Here is a 9,842-nt window from a genome sequence, read left to right as displayed (position 1 = left end):
TCGGGAAACCTTTGAAGATGAAAGACGCTCTCTGCAGATGCTAAGTAAACTCGTAATGTGTCTGGTTTTAATGAGCCAGGTGAAGCCAGAGGGGATGGCTGGAGATTAACTGTGCCTAGTCCAGAGCTGGCCTGCTCAGGCTGGGCTGAAAACAGGGTGGAGCTCCCTGCTGGCTTCCTGGCTCCTGGCACAGGGCCTGGCACGTTGGTGTCTATAAATACATGCAAAAGCAACTGAATTGGGATTTAACCCAGATTCTCATGTCACAGAGAGCAGGGCCCCAGACTCCGCAAAGCATGCTTACTGCCTGTCTTTCTAGCACATGGCTTGGGCAGTTACTTAACCTTTCCAAATCTCAGTTCCTCGTCTGCCCACGGGGATAATGAGAGTCCCCCTTCTCACAGGATGGTGGTGAGGATTTATCATAAACATAGCCAGCAGCAATGGAGCACTGGCTACATGTCAGCCAGGTTCTGAGCACTTTATACTCTTGAGCTTACTGAATTTGCACACCAACTCATGAGGGAGGAGCTACTGTTATCATCCCCACTCTACAGGTGACAAAACTGGGGCACAGAGGGCTTACTCAGTAGCTTACGCGAGGCCCAAGTTCCAAACACGGGCTAAAGCATTGATCATGAAGTGAAATACTGCATGTTACCCTTAGCAGAATGCTGGACACATGGTAAGTCTACAACCAACAGGTTGAGGAGCTCTCAGACTCTGCCTAATTTGCCAAACCAGCAGAGAGCTCCATGGGGTTGTGACTCAGCCAGGTCCTGGGAATGTAGGAGCCAGGAAGGAGGGGCTCAGAGTAGATGACCCTGCTGGGGGCCCAGGGCTATGGGAAGATGCTAGGTGTGTGCACCCGGTCAACCTGCAGGTTTGGTAAGGTGTGTGTCTGAGCCTGCTCAGGGTGATCACATCTGGGACCCATGAGACTCTGTCAAAAGTATTTCACACCAAATCCTGGTACGTCAAAGGCAGCCTGAGCTATGAGCTTCGAATGCTAAAATGTAGGACCCCCTGGGATTGTGCTGGTGCTCAAGGAGGAGGTACCTTGGAAGGTGTGGGCTGGATTGCAGCTAGTCCCAGCAATAATAAAGCAAAGAATCAGAGTGAAGCAAAATAAAATTCTGGCCCAAGCAGTCCGAGTCCATGTGAAGAGTCAGAAGAGAAAACCAAAGACCAAGTAAGAAATGACTTCGCACCCCCAGCATGTGACATCATAGCCTGGGCTCTGACATAGTAAGAGAAGCAGCTAAGACGTGGGCTGGGGAAGACTCTGGGTGGAACAGAAATATCTTCAGCAACTGCTCCTGGTGATGGAAAGATGGAAATGGAATTTTATTTAAACATTATGTTGTTTTGAAAAGTCTGACTAATGTGAAAGTCCCTATTTAAAAAGGAGTTGACTCTACATTGCAATTGGTTGGTGTTTCCACACCCACATGTTGACTAAGGCCTTGGAAAACAAACTTCCTGGTAGATCCTGATTCAAATCACTTGGGAGCAAACGCTTCAATGTACAATCCCTGAGCTGTGAGCAGAGGGGCCTGGCCAAGAAAAACCCTGTGTCTGTGTTTATGAAAAGGCAAACAGATCCCAAAGGGAGGCCCACGTTCTAGCTGGCGTTGGGCACAGGCCCTCCAGGAAAGCACACACAGATTCGAAGGAGGCCCTGGCACAGCTTCTCTGGGAACCCAGTGAGCCCCGTTTCAGAGCTCTCTTTAGACACGCAGAACGCGAGAAGAGGGAAAGGGCAGCGTGGAGCCTTCTCTTCCTGAGTGCCCACTAAATGCTGTGTCTGTTCACCGCAGCTTCAGTCCAGCCACGTGAAACACGTGCACGTGAGTAGCATAGTGGCCGTGTTCTCAGTGTGGAAATGGGCCTGGGCAAGTCAGGCAGGATGTCCCAGTTTTGCTCCAAACAGTCTCGGTTTATGCAGTTGAACCAGCATAATTAATGATAGCTTTCTCCTCCATTCTCAAAGATGCTTCCATTTGGATAACAAGTCATACATGGACACCCTAGGTTAAATGAATTGCTTCCAAATCACCCAGCTAGTGAGTGGCAGAGTTGGGATTTGAACCTAGGTTTTTCTAAGTTCAAAAAGCAGACACTGGGGGAGTGCCCACCCCTCCTCAGTTCACAATAACAAAGACTGTCGGGGCGTCGACTGCAGAGCACAGACAGCCTTTTGGAGCTGCCTGCCTGCACCCGCTCCTCTCGCTCACTCAGGGCCTCCCCGAGCCTGTCTGATGGGCCTCTGGGCAGGAAAGTGCCCAGCAGACAAAACATACACTTTCACCAACAACCCCCCTTGCTGTGTTTGTTTTGTCTGCTGAGTGCGTTTCTCCCGCCTCCTCCATGATAAAAATGCAAGAGCTGACTTCAAGTTTGGGCCACCAGCCCAGCTCCCGCGTCCTGACCTCCACAGGAGGACTGCCTAGCCCAGCCCACTGGGGCCATCCTCAGCCTGCCTTCCACCGCTCTGTTTCTCCAGCCCTTACCTCTCAGACACAGAGGGTTTGTGTCATCCCAGGTTCACAGGTAATATGTGTTAATGTTTCAGGACCTCAGAACTGATCCAATCCAAGCTCCTTTGTACCAGTGAGGAAACCAAGGGCCAGAGAAGTCAAGCGACTTGCCTGAAGGCACAGAGCTAAAAACTGAAGTCAAAAGACCACGTCTCCTCACCCCGAGGTCAGGGTTCTTTCAAGCCAGGTTCTTTCTCAGTTGAGCCTGAGGCTGCCTGCTGCGAGGTATTTCCAGTAACACCTGGAGAAATCCTTCACATAATGAGACTTGTTGGACTCCAGAGACTAAGGTGTATCTGCTTGACCCGGCCCCTTCAGTCTTGAACCTGAAAAAACTCAAGGTTAGTAGCAGGGTCTTCATTCAACCACCTACTGAATCCACTTGCTTGCCTTCCTGCCCGGTGGTTATACATAAACATCCCCAATATCAAAGAAATCACCACTCCTGACATTACCTGCTGTCTCCAGACAGCTGGCTGCTGCAAACATCCTCTTTGCATTGAGTGGGGTGACCCACCGCATGGCACGTTTGACGCCCCCTTCTCCCACACATTCTCAAAATAGTTGAAGACTCAACAACTGTTGCTCTTTGGATTGTTTACTCTCATGATGTTGTTTTGGTGGCAAAATAGATGGAGAGACCTAACACTGAAGCCCACCTCTGCTTTTTACCTGCTGTTGACCATGGGCAAGTCACTTAACCACTTTGAACTTCAGTTTGCTCACTGGAAACACAGAGAGATCATGGTAGTATTTACTTCTTCGGGAGCTGGGAGGATCAGATGAGATAATCCGTGTAACTGATGAGGGCCACTATCCAGCACAGCCAGCACTTATAAATGAAAACAATATTCTTGTTTTTCTCCAGCTTCATACTGTATTTCTCTAAACGCAGTGGCAAGGCTTTTTAGTTCCTTTGGAAGCTACGCCACACGACTTTCATCATCAATTAACACCCATGTGCCCTTTTCACACACAAAACTGCTCACATGTTTTGCCCGTGAACTGTCACTCTCAAAAATTTGCTTTGTTCCCTCCCTCCAAGCATGAGGCTTGCAGCTTCTCAGATTGTGTTTCATCCTATTAGAGGCTGCCTATCTTTCTGGCCATCAGGACTCTCTCTGGATCTGAGATTTGGAGACCGGAGAAGACGATAACCATGTGAAAACCACAAAGGTTCAACCACTTGAGGCTCCAGCCCACCCCGTTTTTCTTTCTCCCATCGAGGGTCCATAAAAGCCTGCCCAGCTGCCCAGCGAGGTGACCCCTTCAAGCCTGACCGACCGTGTTGACGTTCTGCCGGCAATTGTCTGCAGTGGAGCCCTCGTGCCCCTTTTGAAGTGCAGTGGAGTGAAGTGTAATCTAAGTGAGCTGGAACACGTTGTGATAAAGCAGCTTCCACGGCCAGGGGCCTCCTTTCGGCAAAGCCATTAACGTGGGAAGCTGAGCTGGGGCTGAGCTTTTCGTCTGGGTCCACCAGACTGTGCCCTGGCCTTTGATCACAGGACATTAGGATACTTGCGCGCAAAGCAGTAGTTCAGCTCTGACCTCCTTGTTTTCCAGATGGGGAAACTGAGGCCCAGAGAGGAGAAGCGACTTGCCTGAGGTCACAGAGCTGGTGAGGGGCAGGATCAGGGCTGGGACCCTTGCCCACACCTGCCAGGCCTTCCTCGGGCTGTGCAAAATGGTGGGTGGTCAGTGACAAACGGAGAGAATGCAGAGGACGACGCACGTAGGGAAGAATCAGGCTCCCTCCCTGGGGAAGGCCGGCAGACCCTGGCATCTGCATGTTAGCCAAATGGGCTGAGATTGGAAGGAATCACAGCTGAGCCTGGCGAACACCCACAGCCTCTTCAAAGCACGGCTGCATTGTTGGTCTCATACGCTGGTCTCGTCGCGTCTTGCTGACGGGCGAAAGGGACCTGCTCAAGGCCGCACAGGGCAGGCGCTGCTGAGGGGACATATTGCCCTGGAAAGGGGCTTTAAAGGTCACTTGGATGGTGAACAGGGGCAGCGCTAGGCGACTCAGATCTCACAAGGCGGTCATGAAGATGAAATGGGTGCTTAGAAGAGCGCCTGGCTGGTTCGTGCTCACCGAGCTCACCACCACCATCAGGACGTCTGTCACTTCCATCCACCCTCAGGGCTGATTCTCCCAGTGGGGCCGGGTCCCCCTTCCCTCATCCGGAGAGAAAAGGAGGGCTCCTGTGGCGAATGCTGGATTCATAGCTGGGCTTCTGGCCCACGCTTCCAAACCCACTGACCAGAGACCACTGGAGCATCCCATGGGAGCTCTGAGTGGGTGAGTGGCCCCCACGATGGCGGAAGCCCGGCCGCATGCTCTGAGGGGTCCAGCCTGTCCTCCGGCTCTCCAGCTGCCTCCAATCCCCCAGCTTTCAGAGCATCTGAGGAAGGGATCCAGTCCTATGCATCCCCTACTTCCTGGTCTCTGGGGAGGCTTCTCAGGAGCCAAGGGCTGGAGAAGGGCTCCCCCAGCCTTCACTGCCAGCCACACTCCCAGAACAGGACAACAGGGCACGATTCCCACAAGCTGAGTGAGTCAGGACAGGAGGCAGGGAGACGCGGTCTTTCTTTGCAGCCTCAGACTCTCAGTGTGGAGCTCTTGGGGCGGCAGATTGTTCCTCCTAATGATGTCTAACTGCTGTTAGAAGGAGCTGGCATTCCTAGAGACTGATGGGGTGGAGAGAGCCCAAGATCCTGCTGGGGGCCTCAAGGGACCCACCCCATAGATGAGACACAGGTGCAGTGTCCATAGTTTACTTTTTTGTATGTTTTCTGTCTGATTTCTTTGACACAGTGGTAGAGAATCCACCTCCCCGTGAAGGAGATGCAAGAAACGCAGGTTCAATGCCTGTGTTGGGAAGATTCCCCTAGAATAGGAAATGGCAACCTGCTCCAGTATTCATGCCTGGAAAATTCCATGGACTGAGGAGCCTGGTGGGCTACCATCCAGGGGGTCACAAAGAGTCGGACATGACTGAGCGCACACAGCTTCTTCTCAGAGTCTGAGCTCTCAGTACACACTTCCTCTCTCTGAAACTCCTCACAGTAACTAGTAACTGGTTTTTACTGTGGACACACAAAGGGATAAAACTGTGAGCTGGATTCCTCATTTTGCACCATTCCAGCACGCCTCCCTCCCTCCCCATTCTTGAACAAGTACTAAGTTTCACAGATATCACGCTGATCCGTGAAGAGACAGAGGAAACAGTTCGGCCCTGGAGACATCTATACCTCGCACAATGGTATATGCCATCATAGGGGGTACAGTGTGAAGGGAGCCCACATGAGAGGGACGTCGTCTAACTGAGAAGGGTGTAGTCAAGGAAGGCTTCTTGTAGGAGGCCATGTCTGAGCCGAGTCCTGCCAAAGGGTCAGCAGATTTGGGGGGTAGGGATTTGGAAGGGTATTAACAGCATCCTAGACCAAGGGGGCTAAGTAAGCTTGGCCCGAGAAAAGATAGAGAAGCAGAAAAGGGCAGGCAAGCCTGAAGACTACTTGGAGATGAGCAACGTTGAACATGGGTGTGAGGGGTGTGAGACGAGTAGACAGAGTATTGGGGTGGAGACAGGAACAAGGCTTGTGTGACAAGGTTACTCTGAAGGCAGAGGCGTCCTTACTGGAGCCTCATGTCTGCAGAGTTTCTCAATCAAGGGAGCAGCATGTGGCCAGGGTGGGGGTGGGGGGGCCTTTCAGGCACAGAGCTGAATCCTAGTTGTGTCCCTGGCTGATTGGGTAATGTGGACAAGCCACTCAACCTCTCTGAGCCGTGGCCTCCTCTGTCAGAAATACAGGGATAAGAGTGCCTCTCCTGTAGACTCACCGGAGAACTAACTAAATAAAAGCAGTGTGCACGAAAACCCCCGGCGCAGCGCCTGGAACTTAGGGGGGTTCCGTAGAGGCAGGCCTAGTCACTCATTCTCTTGTCCCTGCGCTCATGTTCTCACTTCCTCTCTCACTCTGCGGTCAGGAAAGGAGGCAACAAATCCCTTATGTCAATTGGGATGTCGTTTCAGGAGCTGTTACAAAGGTCAAAATCACAGTGGCTCCAATGGCCACCAAGACAGAGGGTTATTTTTCTCTCTCACACGGCTGTTAAAGCATAGGCAGCTGGGTGGATATGGCAGTTCCCAGGCTGGGCATCCCGTTTCCTTCCCTGTAGCTGCTCCACCCCTCTTGACCTTCAGCTTCCATCTCCCAGCTTCTAACACTGTGTTCTCACTCTGGCATGCTGCCCTTTAAGGAAAACTGGCAGTTGCTCACATGGATACAGCACCTACATCAAGTCATTGGCCAGAATGGTGTCACATAGCCACACCTAGCTGCAAGGGAGGCTGGGAAATGTAGTCAATGAGTCAGGCGTTCTCAACAGGGGAGATTTTGTCCCCACTCCCAGAGGGACACGTGTCAATGTCTAGAGTGGGGGTCATTAGTAGAGGCTATGGATGCTGCTAAATGTCTTACAAAGCACAGAATACCCTGCCCCCTGCCCAACAAGAAAGAATCATCCAGCCCGAAATATTGAAAAGCACGGCAGCTGAGAAACCCTGCTGTGACCGGACGGCCAGAACATGGGGGTTCTGTTACAAAATGAAGATGGAGGGCAATGAGACAGGAGGACAACCTGCAATTTCTGCTGGAGTCACATACACTGAGGATCACCTGATTGAAGAGGATTAAATGATATCTTTTCCCAGGTGGATCTCTCTCCAACAGGGATCAAAGCTTTAAGTCTATGGGCTTAGAGGACTATCAAGAATTAGCCCACAAGACAAGGAGGATTTGCATCTGGACAGCCCTGAAATCTCACCCCCTGGGTGGTCCACCCAGAGCTAGGCCACCAGGGAGGCTGGAACCCATGAGCCTCCCAGGGAGCCAGGACCCCACAGGTGGAATTCAGTTCACAGCCTCACCCTGCAGTATCTCTCCCTCAGCAAGGATTTCCTTGAGATAACTTGGGACCTTCTGCCACCCATTTCTGTCTGCTTTTGTTTTCCAAGCAGGTGAAAACTGGGCTGAGCAAAAAGGGTGAGAGATAAGGGGCCTTAATTTCTGGGGAAGATACCCCAGTATTTGTCCAACAACACTAACTTAGCTACCTTAAAACTCAGCATAAGAAACTGGCCAACAGAGAGGATTAAGGATTTGGATGTATCCTAAGGAACTACCGCACTGCTACCTATTTGACTGTACTTTCTCAATAGCAGTGGTTTACTGGGCTTCTGCAACATACTAGAAACTGTCCTTAGCACGTTTCAGATGCCACCACCCTTCATATCTCCACCAACTCCGGGAAAAGCCACTATTATCCCTATGATACAAAGGGTCACAGATATTAACTTGCTCGAGGCCACACAGCTAGTAGGATACTGAGAGATGAGTTTTGGCCTTGGGAATATCTGTCCCTAAAGCTCATGCTCTTTCTATAACCACCTCTTTATCTACCAGGATGGCCAAATGGGGATCTGACCTACTGTTAAACATCTGCATCTCCAAGGAAGGCGGTTCACCCCATCCTGGCCACTTGCTCCAGGGTCTCACCCATAAACAAAGCTCAGTCTCTGTTCACATGCTGCAAAGAATGGCATCATCCACTGTCTCATTTCCAACTGGAAAAACAGGAGCACAGAGTGGCCAAGCAGCTTGTTCAAAGCCACACAGCGAGTCAGGAGGCGATTCAGAAGTCCTGCCTCATTCTGCTCTTAAAGAGAAAAACAAACAGCTATGGAGCACCAGTCCCAGCTAGCTTGTGGATTTTGCCAGGAACGCTGAGCTGTTAATCTGGGGAAGAGGTCCAGGAGGGAAGAGACTCCAGATTTTCATAGCTGTGGGACTGCTGGGGCTGCACAGAGGAAACCAGCGGGGGAAGAAAGGTCATTTTTGCCCGAGTGAAGGAAACAGCAATGACTCAAGACACACGTGCTCTGAGTCCATTGAGCAGAAAGGGCCCATTTTTAGATAGATGCTCCTTTGAGCCTTAACCACACCCGATGCCACAAGCCGGCGTTTGTCAACAGGAAGCCCATCCCAGTGATGTGTATTCTGCTCCCTCGCATTGGTTGCCAGGGGCTGACTTCTGGGGGTCAGTGGGAACCAGAAGCAAGGGGCTGGGCCACCAGACCAAAGATGCCAAGCCCAGGGAATGACCTTCACGCTTCTGAGGAAGGCAGTTGTGTCCAGCCGCCAGGACCTCAGATTTTCCCAGGCCAGGTCTACCACGAAAGGGCCTGAAATAACTCTGAGGTTCTGTGCCCACAGGGCAGGGAGGGCAGTGGCACGGACTGTGGGCAGTGCGCATAAGCACAGCGCCGCTTTGTTGGGGAGGCGAGGAACTCTGCCTCCCACAGGCTGTTCCACCTGCCAGCAACATGGCTGGGCAGAGATGGAGGCCCCGGCTGAGCTCAGCAGAGAAAGTCACTTGTTAGGCTATGAAAACAGACAGAGTGAGTCTAAAACTCATCAGACAATCCAAATGGAGGAACATTCTGAACAATAACAGCCTGGACCCCAAAAACGTTCGTAACAGCCAACAAGAAGAAACACCACAAGTGTCCATCCACAAATAAATGGATAAACAAAATATGGTATATCCATACAAGGGAATATTATTCAGCCTTTAAAAGGAAGTTCTGATCCACGCTATCACATGAATGAAACTTGAAAACATGCTAAGAGAAACAAGACACAAAAGGCTATAGACTATGTGATTTCACGTATATGAAATGTCCAGAATAGATAAATTCGTAGAGACAGAAAATAGATTAGTGGTTGCTACGGGGGAAGGCAGAGTGACTGCTAGTGGGTACAGGGTTTCTTTGGGGAATGACGAAATTTTTTTGGAATTCGAAAATAGTAGCAGTTTCACAACTTTATGAATATACTTTAAAAAAAAACCGCCTCTGAATTGTACACTTTAAAAGGGTGAATTTTGGGGCTTATCTGATGGCTCAGGGGTAAAGAATCTGCCTGCCAATGCAGGAGACACAGCTTCAATCCCTGGTCCAGGAAGATTCCGCATGCCAAGGAGCAACTAAGCCGTGAGCCACGACTACTGAGCCTGTGCTCTAGCGCCCGGGAGCCGCACCTACTGGGCCCACACACTGTAACCACGGAAGGGTGTGCACCCAGAGTCCCTGCTCTGCAGCAAGAGAAACCACTGCGGTGAGAAGCCGCCCCTCCCATCCCATAACTAGAGCGCAGACCCTGCTCACCACAGCTAGAGAAGGCCCGTGCAGAGCAAAGACCCAGCACAGCCAAACAAATAAAATTACTTTTTTAAAG

Source organism: Capra hircus, chromosome 23, assembly GCF_001704415.2.
Source record: "Capra hircus breed San Clemente chromosome 23, ASM170441v1, whole genome shotgun sequence".
In the NCBI taxonomy this organism is placed as follows: domain Eukaryota; kingdom Metazoa; phylum Chordata; class Mammalia; order Artiodactyla; family Bovidae; genus Capra; species Capra hircus.
Note: the sequence above shows the minus strand (reverse complement) of the source record.